Source organism: Thalassophryne amazonica, chromosome 22 (genome assembly GCF_902500255.1).
Source record: "Thalassophryne amazonica chromosome 22, fThaAma1.1, whole genome shotgun sequence".
NCBI lineage: Eukaryota > Metazoa > Chordata > Actinopteri > Batrachoidiformes > Batrachoididae > Thalassophryne > Thalassophryne amazonica.
In genome coordinates this window covers 11,758,655-11,783,413 of record NC_047124.1, presented here as the reverse complement: position 1 = coordinate 11,783,413, position 24,759 = coordinate 11,758,655, and the positions used below count along the sequence as shown (strand labels likewise).

Here is a 24,759-nt window from a genome sequence, read left to right as displayed (position 1 = left end):
TCAAAATCTAGTGTGGCCTCTTTTGTTTAGTGTTTTCTTCTCTGCAACACAAACTAGGGATGTGTGTGAGGTGGAGCTGTCGCTGACTAAGTGGAGCTATCAGTTGTTCTAAATTTGTCTCTTAACCTCTATATTTGTAGTGAACCATTAATAGATGTAACAGATGGCGTGTCCAGCCACGGGAACATGTTCTTAAATGATGTGGGTATATATAACCGGTGCATTACCTCCAACAGGTAGTTATTAAGAATTTCATTAGCTTTGTGAAGAAAATATATCTGGGTAACCGCATGGCCTAGGCAAATAAAACTACACAGGCTTAATGTTGAGCAAAATAAGATTTAGTAATCAAATTTGAATGAGAAATTCAAAGGTATGGGGATTTCATGAATGATTTCACAAGTTTTCAAAGTTTTCAATATGTGCACTGTGTTCGAGCATACGCTAACACAGTGAATGGCATTTCTTATAACTAATAAGAAAAAAAAAACTTTAAACATAGAATTTTGAGTTGTTTCTACACATGCTGTTAAAATTTGAGATCATTTGAATGAAAATTAGTCAAGTTATTGACACGAAATGATATAAAATTTTCTGAAACACCTTGTATTTCTTTGTTTTGACATGGTGCGTTGTGGCACATTCAGGTGTAACTGATGGTCTGCTGCCTTTATTAGTCACTGTCATGCTAACACTAGCTTATGTAGCATAGCATCTTTTCAACTCTTGAACAACAGTTTTCCAAAAAGTAAAGTATCAGGACTCCATCCCAAGTCATCTATGACATTGCCACAGAAAATGTTAGTATTTTATGTCACTATATTTTATGTATTTTAAAACCACATGAGCCAGTTCAGAGATGTAGTTTGTTGGATTAAGGGGTGTTTATTAGCATAAATAGAATATAACATTGATAACCATCTCTTCATTAGTGTTTGAATGACCTTTTCATGTCTACATAGTCGCAGCCGCTACATTGCATTGCCACCTCTAATCTTTTGCAACATGACCAGAAAGCTGAAGTAAAGAAAAGTATGCTAGTGCAGGTTAACAAGTTTGAGAACCCTAATTTTTGTGAAATGGAGGCTCATACAAACGTTTTATCTTGAACTTCCCACTAGCCTTAGGGTCCACTAGTCTTAGACCTAGTATTAAGGAGAGCATGTTGAAGTTGTTTTTACATTTATGGTAGGCTACATGATGAGCTAAAGTAGGATAAGTATTGTTAGGAAGGTGTGACAATTTTTTTTTTAAATTACGGTGAATTACCATTATTTGTTGATTTTCAATCCAACAGATTTATAGGCAACAGTACAATTAAAGGTGTATTAATTAATGGTGTATGTCAACAGAATCACATGTTTTATTTTTGTAAATTGAACAAAACTGGATCTGGTTTGTTAGCGATTTGAAAGCATTACATTTATTTGTGAGCTTTAAAATCAGTTTGGAGTTGTAATATATACCATCAAATAATATTAAGAGGTTAGGACTAGTGGACCCTAGGATTAGTGGACCGTAGGACCAACACTATAGAAACCACAAACGTGATGGGAAACAAAATCATGATGAGTAACTGTGTAATCTGCAACCTCACCACTAGGTGACACTAAATCGTATACATTATCGCTTTAGCTTTCCAGACGAGGCCAACTTGATCGTATTGGTGATATAAGATTGCAAATCGTTTCCATGAATACCAAGGAAAAAAATGTACAAAATGGAATGGGACTACGCCTTTAAGCTATTCAAAGGGAGGTAATGTTTGACTGCGCCCGAGCCCGTCCCTCAGTGATGTTGAGCCATGATTGCTCTCAGCCTAATGGCCAAACGCAATGATGTCAGACTAGCAGAGTGGCTGACTGCCGATATTTCAGCGGCATTAAGTGGATTGATCTGTGGTTTGTCTACATGATATTCAGAGAGGCTTGGTGAGCTCATACAGCTGAATTTCCTGTCTTTGTTTGAAAGTCTACCAATCCGAATTGAAAACCTTGCAGCTGAAACAGTATTAAAATTCACAACAAAATAGGCCATACGTTTGTTTTGAATTAATTTGCTAACTCATACTAGCAAAGCGGAATTCTTACAGTCTGCCTCATGCTTAGAAATTAAATGCTAGCTACATCATTACTTAAGCTAGCTACATCAACTGCACAAACAAAACGTAGCAGTTTAAAATGAAGACATATAATTCTAATTATTAGTTTTCTGGGACCTAACTATTTACTTTTTGAGTGTGAGTGTCTGTTTGCTAGCTGCAAAAACACGAGTACTAACCAGAGCGCTGTAGCTACTTTAGTGACTTTGTCACCAGATTTCACAATTTTTTGACCTTCCCAAGTGCCTAAATAGTTCATCTAGCAACTAGCAACAAATCTGACAATTTATATTCTACACAAACCAGTCGATTTGTAAACAAACTATATAGCACCCACCTAGGATGCTGTTTAGCTTCCCACAATATGTAAATGGGATGTGATTACATCATCACATAATCAAGCTAACTTCAGCGACATTTCAGAATGCTAATAGTGTCTTCTGGTGAGATTTTTTTTTTTAAATTATTTGGATATTTTTTTTTAGGGGGGGCACTCAGCCAGAATTAAAATATTTAAATAAAGGTTTGCTGTAACAGTGGTAAAATGTATAATAACTTGTTTTTATCATGAAAATTCAATATATTCGTGTCCATACATAGTTTTTATATCCTTAAATAACTGGTTCTGTTCATTTTAAGTGTTAAAAAAAATTAAAAATGTAACTTTTTGCACTGCTAGAACAATTTGTAAAATTTCTGAATATGCATTCAGAATGATGTTGGCATGATGTCTTCCTAGGCGCTGGAAAATCATGTCCCCTTCCGCTCCAGTTTAACAAAATTTGAAAACAATACATCCTATCATATTATTGTCAATCGCCAAAATTAAAAGGGCATACGAGGACAAACGGTGCCAAATTAATCCAAAAAGCAACATGGTTTTGCTTATTTAATGTCCTATAGAGCTGCCTGTCACCTGGTGAACACTGCCACCTGCTGGCTGAATAGTCTATGATGGCTGGATGATGAAAATTAGGAGGAGTTGTGGTTGAAGTATACGTCAGTTTTTCCTTTCTAAAGCCTAGGCTTGAGGGTGACTGAACGATTTCAAACACTGTAGCACAACATTTTGCGTTTAAAAAAATGATGCGTTCAGTGTAGCTTGTCCAAACGTTTGCGTGGTTCCATGTGTCTGTAGATCCTTTGCAGAATTTCCACACACATGCTCTTGCCAAATGTGGCAACTGTGATTTTGAGTGACAACTTTCGTGCGGACTTCTCAAAGTGGAAGTCAAAGAGAGAAGGGACGAACTCAAATTAATGACTGACCTACTGTGTTTTTCCTTCCGTAAACTGAGAATCACAAATAAGGTTTCTTTCTCCCCTTCCTGACTTTATCTTTGGGCTCCATCTCCAACCTCAAATGCCAGACTCTATCTGCTTCAGATCTCCTCCTCCCGATGCTCCCTCCCTCCATCCCTCCTCAGTCACTTCTCGTCCTTCTTCTTCTCATCTTGGCCCCTGTGTCTTTTTCTGTCTCCTCTTCCACTCGCCTGAAGGCAACTGATTAACGTAGTCAGATTGGAGATGTCACGGACTGTACTCCGGAGAGCTCAAGGCCCACAAGTCCACTGTGAGATCAGGAAGCTAAAAAAGGGCAAGAAATGAGAGAAGATGGACCAAATGTACATACTCGGCCTGTTTGCGGTCTTTCTGTGGCACTTCATGGATGGCACAGATGACACATTTAATGTGATTTCTGCATCGCTGAGCTAAAATGTCACTTTGAATTGTTGTGAAGTGTACAAACTGAAAATAATCTAAATTTAGCACTGCGTCCTAGTTATCTTAAAGCCAACCATCCAAACCCAATTTGCAGACTTGGTTACGTGGTTCTTTGTCTTCCTTTTTCTGACATTTGTCATCATTCCCTTTCTCTCAGTATTTGCTAACTAGATTTCTTGCTCAACCAACTATAGTGAACTGATTCTTGGTTTCCCAGCAATCATTTGGCAAAATGTAATTAGTCCTCTGAACAGAAACGGCAATAAGCAGTTGGAAACAAGGTGCCTGAGAAGATGTACACAGATTTGGCTCTTGAGAAATGGTGTCTGAGTGACTGTGCAATTATAGAGAAATGACTTCTACAGAAATAGGCCCTATAATGATACATTTTTGATTTGTTGTTATTCTCTTTCCAGAGCTACTACTATCACAATAATATTTGACATTATGCAGATGATGCTCTACTCTGATATGTGTGTTTGAGAGAAGTGAATGGGATGAGGATCAACACCTCCACATGTAAAACCATGGTGTTATCATTAAAAAGGGTGGATTGTTCCCTTTGGGGTCGGTGTAGAGTTACTGCCCCAAGTGGAGGAGTTCAAGTATCTCGGGGTCTTGTTCAAGAGTGGGGGTAAGATGGGCCGTGAAATCGGCAGATGGATTGGGCCTGTGTCTGACGTTTTGCAGATGTTGTCCGAGACATTCACGTTGAAGAAAAAAACTGTGCTAGAAGGCTAGACTCTTGATTTACTCGTTGATTTACGCTTCTCTCCTCGCCTGCAGTTATGAGTTTTGGGTAATGACCAAAAGAGCAAGGTCCTGGATAGAGGAGGTGGAAATGAGGTTCCTACATTGGGTGGCTGGGCTTACATTTGGGGACAGGATGGGAATTAGACACTTGAGGTGGTTTGGACATTTGGTGAGGATGCTCCTTGGACATCTCAGAGGTCTTCCAGGAATGCCCAACTAGGAGGAGGCCCTGGAGAAGACCAGGGCATACTGGAGGGATTATATTTTCCACCTGGCGTGGGAGTGCTTCAAGATATCTAGAAAGAGTTAGAGGAGTTAGTCGAGGATAGGGAAGTGGGGGATGAGGTGCTTGGTGTGCTGTAACTGTGACCTGAATATGCAGCAGAAAATGACTGTATTTTATGCTTCAGGCAACTTTAGTTCATTCCCCACATGAGGCCACCTGCATGCGTCAGTCCCAAACTACCTTAGGATCCCTGATGCCTGCAGTTGCAGTCAGGCCCGATTAGTTCAGAGAGCGTGTGCTGGTGCCACCTATTGCTGCATCCTCTACACTACAGAACTGCCTTGGTTCTTGGATGGCAACCACCTTCTTACACCAGTCCATCCCTACCTCTCAAAAGTAAACATCTATCATCCATGGTAAGGTGAAATGTGAATGTCCTCTTGGTCTTTTCCATCTGCTGAGGTCCTCAGCACAGAGCCGCTTGTACTGTGCTAGTGCTAAAAGATATTCTAAACTTTAATCTGTGGCTGTGACATGAGCCGTGATCTGATAAAATCTGATATTGGAGGACAGTAAACGCCTGTGCTTGGAGAACAGTCATGACCACCATCACATTGTCCAAATGTTGGGTGGGTAAATGTTAGAACTTTGAGTATATGAAAGGTATGCTTGGAATGTCTGAGTATAATTGTTCATTTTTAAAGTAATTGCTAACTGTGAGTAGCATATATGGGAGCATGTTATCATTAGCCTCTGCCACCATGCTAACCTTGATTGATGATGAGCATTAGTGCTTTTTTAGTTCTTGTTTTTAAGAGATGCTTGTTTGTTTTATTGCATGCCCTTCTGTCTAGTCCTACTGTTCTATGCTGCGATGTGACACTGAAATTTCCCCATTGAGGTATGAATAAAGGCTTTCTTGTCTTATCTTATCTTATCTTATTAGCATTAATCATACTGATTTATAACATCGCACATTTGGGCATGTGTGCATTCAAATGTTTTTATTATTTTAAAAAAATTTGGGGGGGTTGTTTCTTGATGGTGAAAGTAGAGCTGCAGCGTTTCTTAACAAACCCCGATTGTCTCCCTGTGTTCAGTATTTGTCAATAAACATGTGTAAAGTTGTGAATGTCACACACTGTCAGCGCCTCATTTGTTTTAATTTCAGTGTGTGTGAGCTGCTCTGAGCCCACAGTGTTTACAGCCTCACACACACACACACACACACACACACACACACACACACACACACACACACACACACACACACACACACACACACACACACACACACACACACACACACACACACACACATAACTTTTCCATTTCATGTTTATTCCGTTTGACAGGGAACCAAATAAACTATCCCTGCATGTCTCCACATCATTTCCAGTCATCTGTAGCTCACACTCGGTATAATTTATTTTCTGTGTTCTTGTGGAATTGTCAGACAGAGGGGAATCCTGTGTCCCAGAGCCTATTTACATGAATTTGCATATTTAAATAGGGGCATGGAGAGAGAGGAGTTTGGTACATCGGCATGTGCGCTCAATTCCACATTCAGTGGAATGTACAAACGGAGTGCTTGGATCCATGCGTGCGCACACTTTGATACATCTGGATATTTTTGTGTGTGCACGAGTTTCTGGGTTTTAGTGTACTCCATGTTTCAGTAGGAAATCCACGCAACACAGGTATTGGTAGGCCACTGCCTTCCACATCCAGAATCCTGTAATAAATTCCCAGAAAACATTCATCACTGCTCATAAATCCACCACTAATTCTCACCACCACCTTTGACCTAACTACAACTATCATAACTTCTCTAGTCACAGAAAGCCAAATTAATCTCTTTTGGACATCAAAGGACACCGTCCAAATGAAAATGTGTTTGTGTAAGTTGCTTGATCTGAGTTCAGAGACTTTGAGGAACATTTATTCCAGCATTAGATGTAGTGTGCAGCATTGTGGGTCATGTTTAAAATGTGCAAACCAAGTAAGATGTGTCTTTGGATTTCCGTGGTTGTGATTTGCACTAAAGGCTTGTTGGTGCCGGCAGGTATAATTTTAGGCAGTGCAGCTGCCAGGCCGTATCTGTTGCACCTACATATACTGTACACGTACTCAACAAGGCTACAAGATCTTTGGCTGATCGGAACGTTGAATTATAATAGTGGTTTTTGCACATTTTCCATTTCTTATTTTCTCACACTTATTTATTGTGTTACTCATTGCTTCTCTGCCAGTTTCCCACCAATACCATTAACAGCCCCCCCCCAAATCTACCCACTCACCTCTGTGTCTTTAACCCCAGCTATATTTAGTCAAGTCTTGCCTTTGGGAAAAGGGGCATCGAGTGTCCTGACTCGGTCGTTCGTGGAGATACAGCGCAGAGTTTAATGTGGTCGTGGTTTGTGAAGCGCTGTAGTTTATGGGTTGTCACTCCGTTGCTTTCCAAAAGTAACAGGAAAGTATTGACCCTGGTCGGTGCTGCTGCTTCCCCATAATCCTTTGTCACAGAGAAATTCCCAAGAATTTTCCATTGCACCGTTGCCTGGGCAACGTTGGAAATAGCTAGCAGCTGTCTGGACGGGAGCGCCGCCTGATGCAGGAAGCACATCTGTATACTGTAAAGAATGCAGAAAGCGTGTGGCGGTGTTGCCTTTTTTACTTTCATAGTAATCGAGTTAAATTAGTCATAATGTGGTGTAATGCGTTGCCATGCAAGATGGATAAAAGATTAGGAATAGCGAGTAGTATTACTGCAACAGTTGAACAAACTATAATGGTGCAAGAAGGACTAATTTAAGGTAAAAATGTCAAATGGTGCCTGGTTCTAGTAGACCATGAGCCAGTCATGAATTTTGACGTAATCAGTACTGCTTAAGGGGACGAAACAACACTTAGAATCCAGCATCAGTGTACCATGGCCTGCACAAAAATGTATGATAGCCATCCCAGAGTGGTAGCTGTACCCATGTAGGGGTCAATGAATAATCACACAGAGGTCAAACCTTAAAAATGCTTCAATCATGTTGAAAACTATATCGCATTGCTTGTCTGATCATAACGATTCCAAAAAGGTATAGTTTGGACTATCTATGATGGAATGTTCTGGAGTTATGGGGTAAAAACAGCAAAAATGGTGACAAAGGTCAATTTAAGTTTGTACAGGGGTCAAAAGTTAAAGTTGCTCCAATTTCAGCAAAACTGATGCAAATTATTGGTTGAAATAAAACGATCAATAAATGGAATAGTTTTGACTGTGTTGAATGCTTTGTCTCCAAAGTAAAGGTCAAACAAGGTCAACATCCATTGAATTCTATGACATGTGACCAGTGGTGGGCACAGATAACCAAAAAATTAACTTCGATAACAGATAATAAGAGAACTGAAAAGTTATCTTTGATAAAGATAAACCGATAAACCACCCAAAAATGTATCGGAAGTTACAGATAATTGATAACCGATAAATTCCGGTGTTGTCTATGGGACATTTGCAGTTACTAAAGAGCTGAAATTGATTTTTAATACGATCGCTTTTGAAAGCATCCAAAGCGGTAAAAGACCTAAAGAATAAGCAAGAATGTTTGACCATGCTACCCCCTGCAGGAAGCCGCACACACAAATCCTGAGACCACCCACGAAATGAAGTCTTTACTAATCATAATCATTTTTCTTTCAACATTCTGCCCCTGCTGGAAGTTTTTGTTTGCAACAGCGCTTGCAAGACACCGAGAGCAGCCATAAGACCAGCTCCCTATCAATTTCAACACTCCGGTCAGGTGGAGGTCTTGAAAAATAAAGTCATACTAACTTATGGTTTTTTGAAAATACTGATAGAATAACTCCATTAATGTCAATTCTGTCATTTGTACAAAGTTAAAATATAACATATATCTTTTAATGTTGAATAAGGCACTAATTCTGAGGTTTTGTAACAAACACAGACCGCAAAGCATTCTGGGTAAAAGTGCTAAACAGTGATTGGTTCAGTAATCCATTATGTAAACCAACACGTTAATGTGACGTGTGTCATGTGTTGGTTTAAAGATAAATGTGCTTTTGTAAAATATTCCATTTGTATTTATCAAAATAGGCATTTTTACAGAGCCCTGGAAGTGTCATCGCAATTGCATGTTTTAAAACTTTTATGATGTTGTAAAACGTGCACTCAATATTAGTAAGTAAGTAAGTAAATTTATTTATATAGTGCCTTTCACAGACATAAGGCCATGTACACACGTTGTCGGGTATTTGTAAAACCGAATATCTTACCCTTTCAGTTTGGGAAAAAAACTTCATCCACACTACGTCGTTTAAAAAAAAATCCATCCACATCAAACCCTATAAATGTGTTGTAATTAGTCTGCCAAACCTCTGGGTGGCGGTACTGATTAAAATTCTATCCAATCAGGGGCCTTATTCTCTTGTCGTCACTTCCACAAAAACTAAAAACATGGCGCCAACCTCGTTCGTGTGGACCGATAAGGAGTCGGAATTACTTCTAACCGTAGTTTTAGAATACAAAGTTAACATATATGCACACAAAAAGCGCCTGGACAATGGACAATACCAACACTTTGAGAGCAGCCATGTACCCAGACGTTTAATACTGCCATGAACACTCCTGGCCAGTAGATGGCAGTAGCGGCCTTGAAAAAATGTCAAACAAAATTCCAGATAATCCGTGTCTGCTACATTTAAGATGCGTGGAATTTAACAAACGTAAATACACTAATGTCTGTAAACCCAGAGAATATATTCACGAGAGTTTTAGGCACTAGAGTTTAATGCTGTTATCTGTGGACCCTGAACAGAGTGTCTGAAATGCATTTGTCCTGTCGTGAATGTCTGAGATTACCTTATGCTACCCATAATGCATTGCTGCTTGGCACAGCATGTGCTCACAAAACCTTAAAAATTAGCACATTACTTTAAAACGAAAACATATATCTGATATTTTCACTTTATAAACTTCAGACATGACAATAATTTTAAATAACTTGTCTAAAATGAGTGGTTAAAATTTGAACCATAAGTTAAACATGTATGCCTCTGGATGACTTGGTGACATTGCGATTATATTAGCATGGTGTTAAAGGTTTTTTTTGGTCACCAGTTCTCCTTTGCTTATAGACGTTAGAGTGGTTTCTGTTTGCAGAGGGTAGAACATGCTTATTAGGAAACTTTTAACAGGTAGGTCTCAACAGCTTTAACAGTTTTAAAAATGTTTTTCACTGTTCAGCTTAGTTTAGTACGTTATCGGACGGTAATTCATCGGAAGATAATTAGTCCGATGATGGTTTTTAAATTTATCTAAAAAGATAATCCGATAATGAAAACATTATCTTCAATAATTATCTGTTATCGGATTATTGGAAGTGTGCCCACCACTGCATGTGACATATGTTACCCTGTAACATGATAACTAAGCATGACAGATGGTGCAAACCATTCCTTTTTAGAACCCTATTAACCCAAACAATAATTTGCATCATTTTTTGCTGAAATTGGAGCAATTTTAACTTTTGACCCCTGTACAAACTGACATGGACCTTTGTCATCATTTTTGCTGTTTTGACCCCATAACTCCAGAATATTCCATAATAGATAGTCCAAACTATACCTTTTTGGAATCGTTATGATCAGACAAGTAATGTGATATAGTTTTCAACATGATTGAGCATTTTTAAAGTTTGACCTCTGTGTAATTCTTCATTGACCCCTACCTGGCTACAGCTACCACCCTGGGATGGCTATCATACATTTTGGTGTAAGCCATGATACACTGATGCGGGATTCTAAGTGTCGTTTCATCCCCTTAAACCTGCTTGGCCCACGGAATATAGACTTTGGATTCTAGCTGTAAATTATAGGATACAGTAAGGTGGCAACAAAATCTGTGAAAAACACAAGAGATCATTAACATAAATGAACAAATCAAAATGTTTCAGGTTCTTCAATTGGTCTCACTGGCTCAGCCAACCGTTGTGTCTGTAGATCATAGGGGTCGGATGATAGACATGCTTTACAATATGATGCATTTCACAATACGTGCCGAACATTTTTCTTTAAAGAAGTCTTAAATAGTCTTAAAAATAAATTGTACTTTTTGATGTGATCATTTTTTTTTTGTGTATGTTATAAATCATTTGTCGTTCTTCTGCAAGATATTTCTTCCATGTAGTAGTGGACCTTCCCGGTATCACAATATTCACTTTAAGAAATATGATTCCGAGATCCTATCATCATCATACACCATGTACTGTACTGTTCCACCCCTGCGACGTCATCTTTAAAAGGTCCCACCTGATGGGAGCCTCAGTGTGGAATAATTACACATGGTGCCTTTGAGCTTCCTGGGAAGATCTTATGGAGGCCTGAGGTCAGTGGACTGCTGGTATCCCAAGTCTTTAGGGCCCTGGTGTTTGGTTGGGAGACATGGAGGCTAAACGGTGAGCTAAAGCAATGAATAAATGTGTTTGGTGCTAGGTCTTTTTGGGAGATCCTTGGGTAGTGCTGGAACGGCTTTGTGCATGTGGTTACGTAGGTGGACCTGGGAAGCACCAGGAAGTCTTAGATATTGGGATCCAAGAAGATTAATGGCAATGATGGAAGGGAAGGTTGGTAAAGGAAGACCTTTGGCCGTCCGCAACACTGAGGCACCTGCATGCTGGATCATACTTAAGCAACACTCACATTTCATCTGGTCAAAAATGATATAGCATGTAAAAGTTTTAAAAATACAAAATATTTGCTGTATAAAAGTGTCTTTAAACTTGGCTTCTGCAAGTAGCTGCTTTTATGTCAAAGGGGTAACTGTCTTGTCTTGAAATAATTTCCCTGTTGATATTTTCAAATGTGGTGATGGATGTAATAGTCTGAATTGTCCTCATCCCCACACTCGATAAGCGATAAGTGCTTAAAATATCAGTGAGACACCAGCAGCCCATCTGATGTGTGATATTTTGAAGGACGTAAAGAGAAAAGTGGATGGATGATGGCTTCACTTAATGGAGCCGTGTTGCCACATAAGAGCTGTTAATGTCAACGTTCAGACGACACGGTGCAGCCATCAGGGACGCTGCAGCTCTCCGTGTCCCTGACGACGGTCTGTCTGTGTCTGTGTGCGTCTGGGCTGACGCTAATGTGGAATTTTGGCTTTTGTGGGAGGTGTTAAAAGATGGCGATGTGGCCAAAAATAGGAGATTCACTGGTCCTCATCTGTATCAATCAAAATCCACTTCAAATAAAAAATGTAGTATTTTTAACACAATTACTGATGGAAATTTGTGAACCTACTTGGCCACAGGGAATATAGTTTAACACTGAAGAAGGATTTCGAGGTGCAAACTATGAAAGATCTATTTTCAATAGAGCACGAAGGCAAGATGGAGTCAACATGCGCATCTGCATCCAAATGAATTTGGCAACGATGAAACATTTCTGGACATCGCTAATTACGCCAGACAACTTGAAATCAACTCATTTTAATAGTGAAGGACCATATTAATAAAAATGCTAACTCTGGCTAGGGCTAGCATGTGCAGATGATGCTAATCGTGGATTATGCTAACCACAGACTATGCTAACCACTATTAATGGTAACATTAATCACCTGTGATTTGCATTAGCGTATGTGACCACATTAACCGAAGCTAGCACTCGTTCTCTCGCACGATCTGCTAATCACAGGGAATATAGTTTAACACTGCAGATTGATTTCGAGGTGCAAACTATGGAAGATCTATTTTCAGTAGAGCACGAAGGCAAGATGGAGTCAACATGCGCATCTGCATCCAAATGAATTTGGCAACGTTGAAGCATTTCTGGACACTGCTAATTACGCCGGACAACTTAACATCAACGTGACTCATTTGAATAGTGAAGGACCATATTAATAAAAATGCTAACTCTGACTAGGGCTAGCATGTCTGGACAATGCTCACTGCGGACTATGCTAACCACTATTAATGGTAACATTAATCACCTGTGATTTGCATTAGCGTATGTGACCACATTAACCAGAGCTAGCACTCATTCTCTCGCATGATCTGCTAATCACAGGGAATATAGTTTAACACTGAAGAAGGATTTTGAGGTGCAAACTAAGGAAGATCTATTTTCATGAGCACGAAGGCAAGATGGCGTCAACATGTGCATCTGCATCCAACTGCATTTGGCAACGATGAAACATTTCTGGACACTGCTAATTACGCTGGACAACTTGACATCAATGCGACTCATTTGAATAGTGAATGACCATATTAATAAAAATGCTAACTCTGAGTAGGGCTAGCATGTCCGGACGATGCTAACTGCACACTATGCTAACCACAGACTGTGCTAACCACTATTAATAGTAACATTAATCACCTGTGATTAGCATTAGTGTATGTGACCACATTAACCAGAGCTAGCACTCATTCTCTTGCACGATCCACTAATCACAGGGACTATAGATAAACATTGAGGAAGGATTTGGGGGCACAAACTATTGAAGATTTATTTTCAATAGTGCATGAAGGCAAGATTAAGCCAACACACATGCATCTGCATCCAACTGCATTTGGCAACGATGAAACATTTCTGGACATCTCTACTTACGCCAAACATCTTTACATCAACGTGACTAGAATAGTGATGGACTAATTTAATAAAAATGCTAACTATGTTGAGTGCTAGCGTGTGCTACAGGGGTAGCTGTAGATGATGCTAAATCTGGATGGCGCAAACCACCATTACCAGTAATGGTAATTACTTGCAATTAGCATTAGCACGGAACTGTACAGTATAAATACCCATATGCCCTACCAAAGTGTCTTATATGAGGTTTTCTTTTAGCAGGACCGTCTTCAAATCTTGGGACTTGGTCGGTGTTGAAAATGAAACCCCATATAATTGCAACAGTAAATGATGGATCAATAAGTCATTTTGCACATTATAAATCTTTTAACCATTTCTGATGTTATAAGATTCAAAACTAATGTTGCTGCATTAAGCTAACAAGAACAAATTCTCAGTAATAACGGGTTGTGATGTTTGTGCATACAGTGTGTTGTTGCCGCTTCCTGACCTGGTGTTATCCTGATACTTCACTGGCGGGTGTGACTGCTCCACAGTCCGTTGAAATTGTCAGGAAAAATTCTGTTTCCTTCATTGTAATGTGTCCAGTCACCTGCACATGTATGCTGTTTGACGTGCGCGGCGTGCACGGGGCCAGCTAGGTGCTGGGGGACGGGCGGTCGGTGCCTGTGATCCGCAGTGTGAGGTCACATGTCAACAAGGATAGGATGCCTGTGACCATGGGCCCTCTGTGCAGCCAGTGGACGGCTCGTACGGCACAGTGCCAGATTTCCAAACACTCTGCTGTGACTTTGTGCACGGATGTTTTTGTAGAAATTACGTGCATTGTTTCTGATGTTTCACCTCTTTTCTTTTTTAAGCTGTCCCATTCTCTGCATAATGATGTATATTAGGTGTGTGTTCATCTATAAAACTAATACCACTGGAATCCAAGCTACTTAGTCATTGTCAATATTCTGACTGTTCTCCAGAACAATCTACGATGAGCACTCTATGAGGCACGAAATACGGCTGTCGAGGCTTCAGATAACGCAGCTCTCCAACACTATCTAGGGGGCAAGAGTTAAAACGCCCCGACTTCCTAAGAGGAAGAGAGGTTAGAACATTAATAATGTCTCCTCCAAGAAGATAATGACACTGCAAGACATTTCCGAAGGCTGCGATTATGGCGTTATTGACCTCGATAAACGAGATGATCTCATCACTTGTGTTAAGATATTGCATCAGATGAGGGGTTACTTGGAGACAGACAGATGAGGGAGCGTCAGCTTTGACATTTTGACCATGTGGCACGATTCTCTATGTATGTTCCAGTACATAGATACAAGAGTGTTGAGGACTTCAGTGGTTGGAAAAGGTTAAGGGGACTCCCATGCTTCCCCTGGCTGTGGCAGATAGATGTTTATTTGAGAGAGGTGGGGATGGACCAGTTGTCCGCCTGAATGGTTGCCATCCAGGAACCAAAGCAATTTCATGGTATCTTGGATTTGGCAAAGCAATGCATCAGTGCATGCTCCCAGACTTGACTTCTTGAGATGAGGAGGGAGAAAAAAGATACCCTTTTTTGAGTTATAAAACACATGTAACATGTTCTGAAAGTCTTTCTGATCTGGATGATATTGGCTGAAAAGGAAAAAGAAGCAATGCATTTTACAAAAAAAATGACCCAAAGATTTGAGACTGAGAGGTTGAAGCAACCACATGGAATTTGGGAGAAGAGTTTGATCACACAGTGTCACCCATATATATATATATATATATATATATATATATATATATATATATATATATATATATATATATATATATATATATATATATATATATATATATATATATATATATATATATATATATATATATATATATATATATATATATATATATAGTCCACCAGGTGGCAATGTTGCTCCATTTCAAGAACCTTGAGTACAGGCTGCTGTGGAACACGGCAAACCTGTTGCTTATATTAGCATATGTATATATTTATATAAGAAGCAGGGGTGGTGGCCAAGTGGTTAATGAGCTTTGTTTCAGTTCGGAAGGCTCTGGGTTCAAATCCCACCCCTGCCACATTTCTCCATGTAATGTGGAGTTGCGTCAGGAAGGGCATCCGGCGTAAGACCTGTGCCAAATCAACATGCAGATCCACCTTGAATTTGCTGTGGCGACCCCGAGTGCAAACAAGGGAGAAGCCGAAGGGACTTACTATATATTTATATAAGACAGAAAAGCGCATGAAGAAATGTTTATAAATTCACAAATTACTTCCAGTTGATACCACAAGAGTTGTACTGGTTGCAGGAAGTTTTTGAAGCTACATCAGGCTTGAGTTGCACAATGCATACGAAGAAAAAGGACAGTGGCGGAACAGTCATAAATATTCTATACCCGAAGAAATTTTAGGTGTCAGAAAACTTTCCTCTTCTCAGATTAGTCCGATAAACTGCTTGCAGGATCTTGGCAGTTCTTGGTGGCTTCACTGTAAATCATAACGTTAGTGTTCGTGCTGCGTCGCCACAAAGGATGAGGAACTGTGGTTGCACCGGGGGGGTGGAGTATTGTTGGCTGGACATTTTAATATTGTATTTTAGTCAAAGTAAGACCCTTCGGCTGCTCCCTTGTTTGCACTTGGGTTTGCCACAGCACATCCAAGGTGGATCTGCATGTTGAATTGGCACAACTTTTACACGGGAATGCACTTCCTGACGCAACTCCGCATTACATGGAGGAATGTGGCGGGGGGGAGGGGGGGGGGGGATTTGAACCGGGAACCTGCCGCACTGAAACCAAGCGCACTAATCACTTGGCCACCCGCTATATATTTGCTTCTTGGTGAGGGATTTAATGTGACCTTTAACAAATACTGAAAGGTATTTGTGGTTTCTGTCTGGGCAGCAGTCTGGTTTGTTCTGGAACAGTTTTGTGTTGCGGCAGCGCAGGATTTGATAAAACTGGATGACGTGACACAGCTGGTTACTGTGATGACCGCCTGTCTTTTAGGGCGTAAGTTACTACCACCGCCTCAAAGGTCGACGACATCGAGACAGCCTGCGATTGGATGTTGACGCAAATCTGCATCAAAGATGGAAAACACTGCACGCATGCCCATTTGTGATCCGAATTATGTCAAAGGGACAAGCCAAGGAAGGAAAAATGCATTTTCAAATGAACAATGGAAATAAGGAGGTTGGGAGAAACGGTGGAAAATATAAAATACGAAGAGGATACTCAAAGGCAAGGTGGTCAAATATAAAAGGAAGGACTGAAACTGTGATAAAAGTGTCTTTGTCTTCCGTAATACAGTCAGGCTTATTAGAAGTATTGATGCTGAGCTTTTAATGACTTTCCCCCAGTGACTCGGTTACATCGACGCCGCCATCCGTGGTTTCGTTGTGTATCATCTTTGCTTTGGGTAAATGTGTCAGAGTCATCTCTGTCTAAGAACAGATTAGAAAGTTAAATTCCTGGGATTCGAGGAGGATTTGAGGTTTCAAGCTGTCTTCCAAGACTCCCGGAGCATGATGGGATAGGTGGGGGGGGAGCTTTTTCTTTCGGATGCTTCCTACGTGACTGGTTCAGTGGTTTAATAGATCAAATGTGAATTTGTCAACTGAGTTCAGCGTGTGAAAGCGCGATGTTCAGAGTAAGAGCAGGCGCTGAAGTGGAAACCAGGAGAGATCGGATGTTGAGCCCCGGATTCTTGTGGCTGCTCACACCAACGTCAGGAATTCAACTGGAATAAGCATCACTAGATCGATATCCTCTAGATCTTAAGTCTCAGGTGATTCTCCTGTTCAGCATCAACTTTATCTCTTCCAAAGTCACGTCAAAACATGACTGAACTTGTCTGAGAAGAAATCATTTGCCTCTGTCGAGATTATTGCTTTAAACTCTTTGAATACTTTGACCGTAAAACTCATCTCGTGGATATTTGTGTTGGGTTCCCTTGCTGCCTTCTTTAGAGTAAGAACACAGAAGTAAGTCGAGTACAGAAGCTCAGTTAAAGCTTTGCAGATGTGGCCTGAAGGTAAATCTTCCCGTCCTTCTTTCCATGAACTCCACGTGGGAATGATAATTTTGAAGATGGATTCCAGCTCTCTTTCCAACAACCCAACTGTCCTGATTTGATTCAGGCCTGAAGTCGAGGGGCGTGTCATTTGAAAAATAGAAACTAGGCATCAGTCAGGGTTACGTTAAGGTTGGTAAATATTGTACAACCCACATTCTGAAACCAACTTAAACTGAAACTTTAAAAAAAAAAAAAAAATCTCAAATATATTAAAAAAAATACCATATAGGCCCAAATACGACAAGAGCAGTCAGAGATTTCTCATTCTGGATCCGGATCACCTCCAAAAGTGAATGGAGTCTTTCATGGCCTAATATGTATCTGTGATGCAAATTTGGTGAGATTCTGTGAAACTTGAACCAAAATTAGTGAAGCAGATAAGTATGATTTCTTGCCAGAATTGTTCACTTGATGATACAAGCATCAGATTTGACATGAATGTTCTTCATAAATCAGTGTTTGAGGAAAAAGTGCTGGCCACTTGAAAATCCAATATGGCGGCCAGGTAGGGGTCAGTGAAGAATTACACAGGGGTCAAAATCTAAAAATGCTCCAGTCATATTGAAAGCTATACCACATTATGTGTCTGGTCACAAAGATTGCAAAAAGGTATAGTTTGGACTATCTACGACTGAATGTTCTGGAGTTATGGGGTAAAAACAGCAAGAATGGTGACAAAGGTCAGTTTCAGTTTGTACAGGGGTTAGAAATTAAAGTTGCCCCAGTTTTGGTAAAACGTGGTGCAAATTATAGGTTGAGTTAATAGGGTTTCAAAAAGGAATAGTTTGCACCATGGGTCATGCTCAGTTGTCACATTACAGGGTAACATCTGTCACATGTCATAGAATCCAATGGACGTTGACATTGTTTGACATTTACTTTGCAAACCAAGCATTCAACACAGTCAAAACTATTCCATTTATTAATCCTATTAGTTCAATCAATAATTTGCACCACGTTTTACCAAAACTGGGGCAACTTTAACTTTTGACCCCTGTACAAACTGAAATTGACCTTTGTCACCATTCTTGCTGTTTTTACCCCATAACTCCAGAACATTCAGTCATCGATCATCCAAACTATACCTTTTTGCAATCTTTGTGACCAGACACATAATGTGGTATAGCTTTCAATATAATTGGAGCATTTTTAGATTTTAACCCCTATGCAATCCTTCATTGACCCCTACCTGGCCACCATATTGGATTTTCAAGTGGTCAGCACTTTTTTCTCAAACACTGATTTATGAAGAACATTCATGTCAAATCTGATGCTTTCATCACCAAGTGAAGGATTGTTTCAGTTATCTGCTGCACTAAATCTGGATCCGGATCATCTGGAAAATTTCGTCAAAATCTGTGCAGTAGTTTTGTCGGAATCTTGCTGACAGACAAACAGAAGAATAAATAAACGCCTTGGCGGACGTAATCCTACCCAAATTTTACATTTGTACAAAATTTAATGCATGATTATCTTATAATCATGTACTCTGCTTTGGCTTGTCATATTCATCCACAACAGTAGGTGGCGGCAATAACACGAAAATTACAACTACTGTTTGTTTTCACAATCACCTTGCAACAGACAAATGAGGTGAAAGTTGGTCTCCATTTCACAAAAACGACTTGTTGGCATCTGCTAGCAACCGTTAGCGGGTGTATTGGGGCGTACTGTGTTTACCGGAGTCCAAGTCACACCTGTCAAAAAGATGTATCATGAAGAGGAAACAAATACATGGATAAGTCACAGGATCCCCCAAACTAGTACCCCTACCCCTCTGTAATACAGGAATCACTGCTTGTGCTATACTTTTCTTCATATGTATGTCCCTTCTGGGCTACTGTATCAATGTGGCTGCCTACGCAAATGATGTGTTCATGTTGGGGGGGGGTAGGTGATTCATTGTTGTAGGTAATTATACACTAATAAACAGATGCAATTAATGCTATATTCCATGTATGATAAAATGCCCATAAATTCTCAACACTAGCCTAAAAAAACAAAATTAGATTTAAAAAATTGGCAGTGGTCATTTGTCCTCTGTCCGTTTTTATCGACTTTTGTCTCCCTAGAAATTCAGCACACAGCCACTTAATTTCTAAAAGACCTCATGCACCTGCACTGCTGCCCTTTGACCTGCTGCCCTTTGATCTGCCTTATGACACCCCCACCCCCATTACGTGCAAAATGTATCAGGTACACAAACCCACATCAGGCACATGACAGCTGGACTAATGGAGGCAGCTTCTTTTCCAGCCATTAGTGAGATGTAGGCTAAAAGGAAAGGGGGAGGGGCTTCTCTGTGCAGTTACTGTCTTCAAGGCCACGATTGCTCCTGTTGTCTGAATCCAATTCAGTGAAATATGCGGCGACTGATGGTACTTTTTTCAGTTCCTAGTTTGATCAGACTGTAGAGTGTACCGCGGTACGCTCAGCGGCGCCACCGACTCTCCTCTCCAGCACCTCGTCTAATTTCACAGCGTTTAACCCACTGCCACTTTTATCTTTGTGACCCAGGACATGGAAAGAAGCCTATGAAATTTTAATGTCAGGTTTCCAGCATCGCAGCCCTCGTTTGTGACAATGCGTTTGTCTAAACGCCATCCACGTGTGTCCCGTACTCTGTAAAGTCAGTGAACCCGTGATGATCTGTGCTGCTGCTGCTGCACCGCCGGTCATATTTCACCCTCGCACACACCCGGCTCTCTCGTGTGAACTCCAGCAAGCATGAAACCTTTCCAGCCCAAAGTGCAAGTGTGCACTCTCACGAGTTTATTCGCAGCTCAGCACACCATCACGTGTGTATGTGTGTGTGTGTGTGTGTGTGTGTGTGTGTGTGTGCGGTTTCACAAAAAAAGTGATGTGAGCAACAGGTGCACAAAAATTATCCAAACAACAGTCTGATTTGTGAAAGAAATTTAACTTTTTCCGCTCAAATTTGCACAAAACCGAGCACATATATGGAGGTGAGTTCTGGAATTTGCCCAGCTGATGTTAAATTTACAAAAGGTCTGTTGTTGGGGGTCAAAGGTCAAAATGTAATGTTTTCAATGCAGTGTCCACGGGACATGACAAACACATGGAAGTTGCATTGCAGAACTGTGCAGGTGAAATCAGGTTTACCCAAGGTGGTCCTTTTGCCGAGTTCTTAAAGAATTAAATTTGGCACATATCTGGGAATATGACTTCCAGCCCGATTTGGACCACATTTGGGGCACATCTAAGAGGAGTTCAGAATTGCCCTGGCAAAGTCAGTTATTTGGGTGAAGGTCAAGGTCACTAGGGCCAAATGTCAGGTTGGTGAAGGCCTTCTCGTCATCTATCACCTCATTCTTTAAATTTGATCATATCTGGAGCTAATGGTGACACACTTTCATAGCTTTTTAACCTTTCCCGTATGGAGTGAGGAACAAGTATTTGCAAACATTTTTTTCTGATTGAATTGAAAATGCACTTGACAAAAATCTAAATGCAACACTTTGGGATCACACTATAGAAACAGATTCTATATTATCAAATGAATCATGTGGATTTTTGTGTGCGTGTGTGGGTGTAAACATTTTTTCCCGCCACTCGTGCTGTTGTGATCTCTAAAAAGCCACACTTTGATCATCAGGAATGAGGGTCTAAAATCTGATTGCTCGTGTGCTTTAACCCGCCTTTGTCTTGTGTTTCAGAAAATGAGACACTAATTTTACCCTTGGGAGTCTCCCAGAGGACGTGTAGCCAGACACTGGATTGACTACAGACTCGTCACCTGGCAAGCAGAACAGCTTACAGACGTCAGATTTCTTCTCATAACAGAATAAAGTCTCCCGTCTTTCTTATTTAGTTGCTGAGCTTTTTTTTTTTTTTTCTTAAGTTAGTTTCATATTTTTTGCCAGGCTGGAAAAATATGAGCTTTCAAGAATTGGCGGCCAGCAAAACAGTCGCACAGTTTGAGCTGGAGCCAAGTACAACGATTGAAAATATCGTACAGTGTCTGCCCAGCTTTAGTGTGTGTGTGTGTCTTAAACGACTCATTGAGCGAAGAGTGTGAGAAAAGAGGCGTTTAATGCCAGCAGTTCTCACACTTGGCTGACTTTCACATAGCTACCCCTTCATGGCTCACCAGCAGTTTTTGACACCTTCCTTCCTTTCTTCCTCCCCCCAATTTCCCTGAGGAGAAGAGTACATACTGCTGGGAATAGTGGAGGAGGTGATGAGACCATCTCAAATTTCATGCCCTGCCCAGATGCTGTAATCTCGTGGTGGTGTGTGTGTGTGTGTGTGTGTGTGTGTGTGTGTGTGTGTGTGTGTGTGTGTGTGTGTGTGTGTGTGGTGGGGTGGTTCTTGTTGTTTGCACATTTGTTTGATTACAATCTTGTTCTCCGACCACGTCTTTCCTGTGCTTCTACGCTTGAAGAAATACACTTAGTGTATTTCCAGGAAGCAAAACACTCTGCTGTACCACACACTTTTACTGATAAGAGGAAGGGCTCATTTGTTGGAGGGACTACCAAGGTCCCCCTTCCCCCCCGACCTTTTGCCACCATAATCACTGTAATACACAAGTTTTTAGCAATACCGAATATTACTGGCCGAGTTTTATATCATTAAAACCTGACAGCTTGCAGCAGTTTGGACCTAATTCGTTATTGGTTGAAACAGTTTTGTGTATTTGAGGACCTTGACTTCATTTTTGTCAGGGGGTGTGTTTGATCTGCTTTTATTTCTTGGTTGTAGTCTGTTTTTATGTGTAGGCTGTCTTCTTTTTTGTTTATCTCCTTGTTGGATGCTTTTCTGTTTGGGTCCCTCTGTCTCTTTTACAGGTGGGCGTGTCTGTCTCTCTCTCCCTGGTCACGCCCCCCTTTCCAGTGCTTTCCATGCTCACCTGTGTTCAATTTGCAGCTCGTCGCTGGGGTGCATATATACTGCTCATTCTGCTTTGTTTCTTTGCCAGATTGATGCACGCTGTGCCTTCTTTCCAGCTCTCGTTCATGTTCCATAGTCCTGCCTGCTTCAAAGTGTTTTCGACCACCTGCCCGTTTGTTCCGACCACGATAAAGCCTGATGTTAATAATTCTGCTGCTGTGTTTTCTGGACTGTCTACCCGTGTACCGACCACTGCTTGTCACTCCACTAAAGTTTGTCAACCAGAGCTGTGTTTGTGAGTCTTGCATTTGTGTCCAAACCAAACCTCCTGTCAATTTTTAGCTGCACTGGGGATTTTGCAAATGAGCTAGTTTTCTAACTAGCAGCTTTAATAAAACTTATTACTTAAAACTGCAAATTATGTAACCCAGTGTCATCAAATTATATCGTTACCAAATTCCTTGTGTTGATTACAACATAAGGTATGTACAGCAAAATTGTAGGTGAGTGGGTGAGTGAGTGGGTTAGTCTATACCAGCCAGCTTGTGCAGACAATAACTCCAAAACAGTAAATGCTATTTCATTGGAACTCGCCAATTTAAAAGAGCGTATGAGGGCAAACTTTATTTCAGCTGGGAACTTTGTCACTGCAGCAGACCGTGCATGGAACCCACATGTTGATTATGGCACAAGTTTAATGCTAGATGCCTGTAATCACGCCCGTATGATGTTCCTGGAATTTGGGGCACAGCTGGTTGCTGCTATATGTGATGGGGACAACACAATTCTGATGGTTTTGGCTACAAGTGAGAGATGGGGCCTTGAGATGTGCAAATCTGGGATGCAGGATATATCTGGAGAAGATGCTGTGGATGGAATAAAGGTCAAAGACACGGTTCATATTTGTGGAGAGGGAAGACATGCAACAAGATGATGTACCAGACAGACTTAGAAAAGGGTGAGATGAAGACTGCTCTGCTATGCCGCGCTTCCTCTCTGAAGGTACTTCAGCTGTGACTTGCTATATATGACGCAATTTGAATAAAGCACTGAGAGATCTATTCCGTTGAAAACAGAAAAAGCATATAACCAATTATTAGAAGCCACTTATCTGTTTGAGAATCTGAGGAAGTACTGGATTGAGACAGTGATTAAATATTTTAATAACGGCTAATTACTTGCCAAAATAAATGAGATAATCAATAATATATACTGAATAACCATGATCAGCAGAACAGTGCCAATCTTGTAAGCTACACCATACAATAATGAAAATGTATTTAAAAAATGTAGATCTGTGGAAAACAGTGGCCACCTTCTGAACTTTTAGCCTTTTTGTTGGAACACAATGGTTCACACATGCATGGTTTCCACCATTCGACACCTGTCGCACCGCTCGACTTTACTCACGGTCTGCTGAAGTCACGTGCATGACAGCCCCCGTGCACATCTGCTGCTGATGGTCACCAAAGTAACTACATGTGAACCTGCCGGTTAAACAAACAGACATGCATGGAGCCACAATGAAGATGTGCAGAATTTTCCCGTAATACCCGCAGTATGGACGTGCTTGTTGTCTTTGTGTCGGAATACTGAGTGTGGACACGGTGCCACGTTATGCGTCCTCGGCCACGAGCAGCTGTCTCTCGAGAGGCTAAATATAATGTGGCTGTTACTGTACGCCTTGAATGTGCAGCCTGACCTAACCCCACTCAAATGGCACTTATTTATTCAAATAAGGTAGCATAAATAGGATTTGGGAGTCACAGCATTTTTCAGAAGTGGCAAAGGTGAAGAGGGTATTTCACACTGGAAGGGATAAACGGTTACTTTTTTCGTTTTTGGACAGCTGTGACAATTATGTGTGTCGAGAATGCTGAGAACTTTGAGGTCCTTTTGCTAATTTCCACCAAAAAAACAAAAATGACATGTAGATGACCCAGTCCAGGCTATTGTGGTCAACAGATCAGGCAACTCACCAAAGGTCAACCATTTGGGGTCAACATTTTTAAATGAATTAATTCAAAATCAAATAAAAATCAAATTTATTCATTCATATAGCGGCAAATCACGACAAGTCGCCTCAAAGCGTTTCATAACATTATTTAAAAGGCAGAATAAAATTAAATCAAGATTAAAAACACAATAAAAAATTAAAAAAGGTAAATAAGTAAAAGGAATAAAAGTAGATACACAATCGTATAAAATGCTAATGATAAAACGGGGAAAACGTGTGTTTTCAATCTAGCTTTAAAAGTCTCCACAGAGTCTGATTGTCACTCTGATTTATACTAAAGTTTGGACACATACGGGCCAAAATGAGGTGAAATTTACCAAAGGTCAATCATTGTAGGTCAAGGTCATGAGGATCATTTTAAAAGCTTTGTAATAATAATAATAATATGCTGCAGTTCTAAATCCATGTCATGATTC

General features: G+C 40.5%; 1 protein-coding gene and 1 long non-coding RNA gene across 2 annotated transcripts in view; both read left to right on the top strand.

Moving 5' to 3' along the window:
* Positions 1 to 24,759, top strand: part of LOC117503713 (voltage-dependent calcium channel subunit alpha-2/delta-1-like) — a 139,990-nt gene that overhangs the window by 1,856 nt on the left and 113,375 nt on the right. The window lies entirely within an intron of this gene.
* Positions 481 to 23,041, top strand: LOC117503720. Its single transcript, XR_004558645.1, has 3 exons — positions 481 to 565; positions 7,895 to 7,899; positions 23,031 to 23,041. It is a non-coding gene; the product is annotated as an uncharacterized LOC117503720 (long non-coding RNA).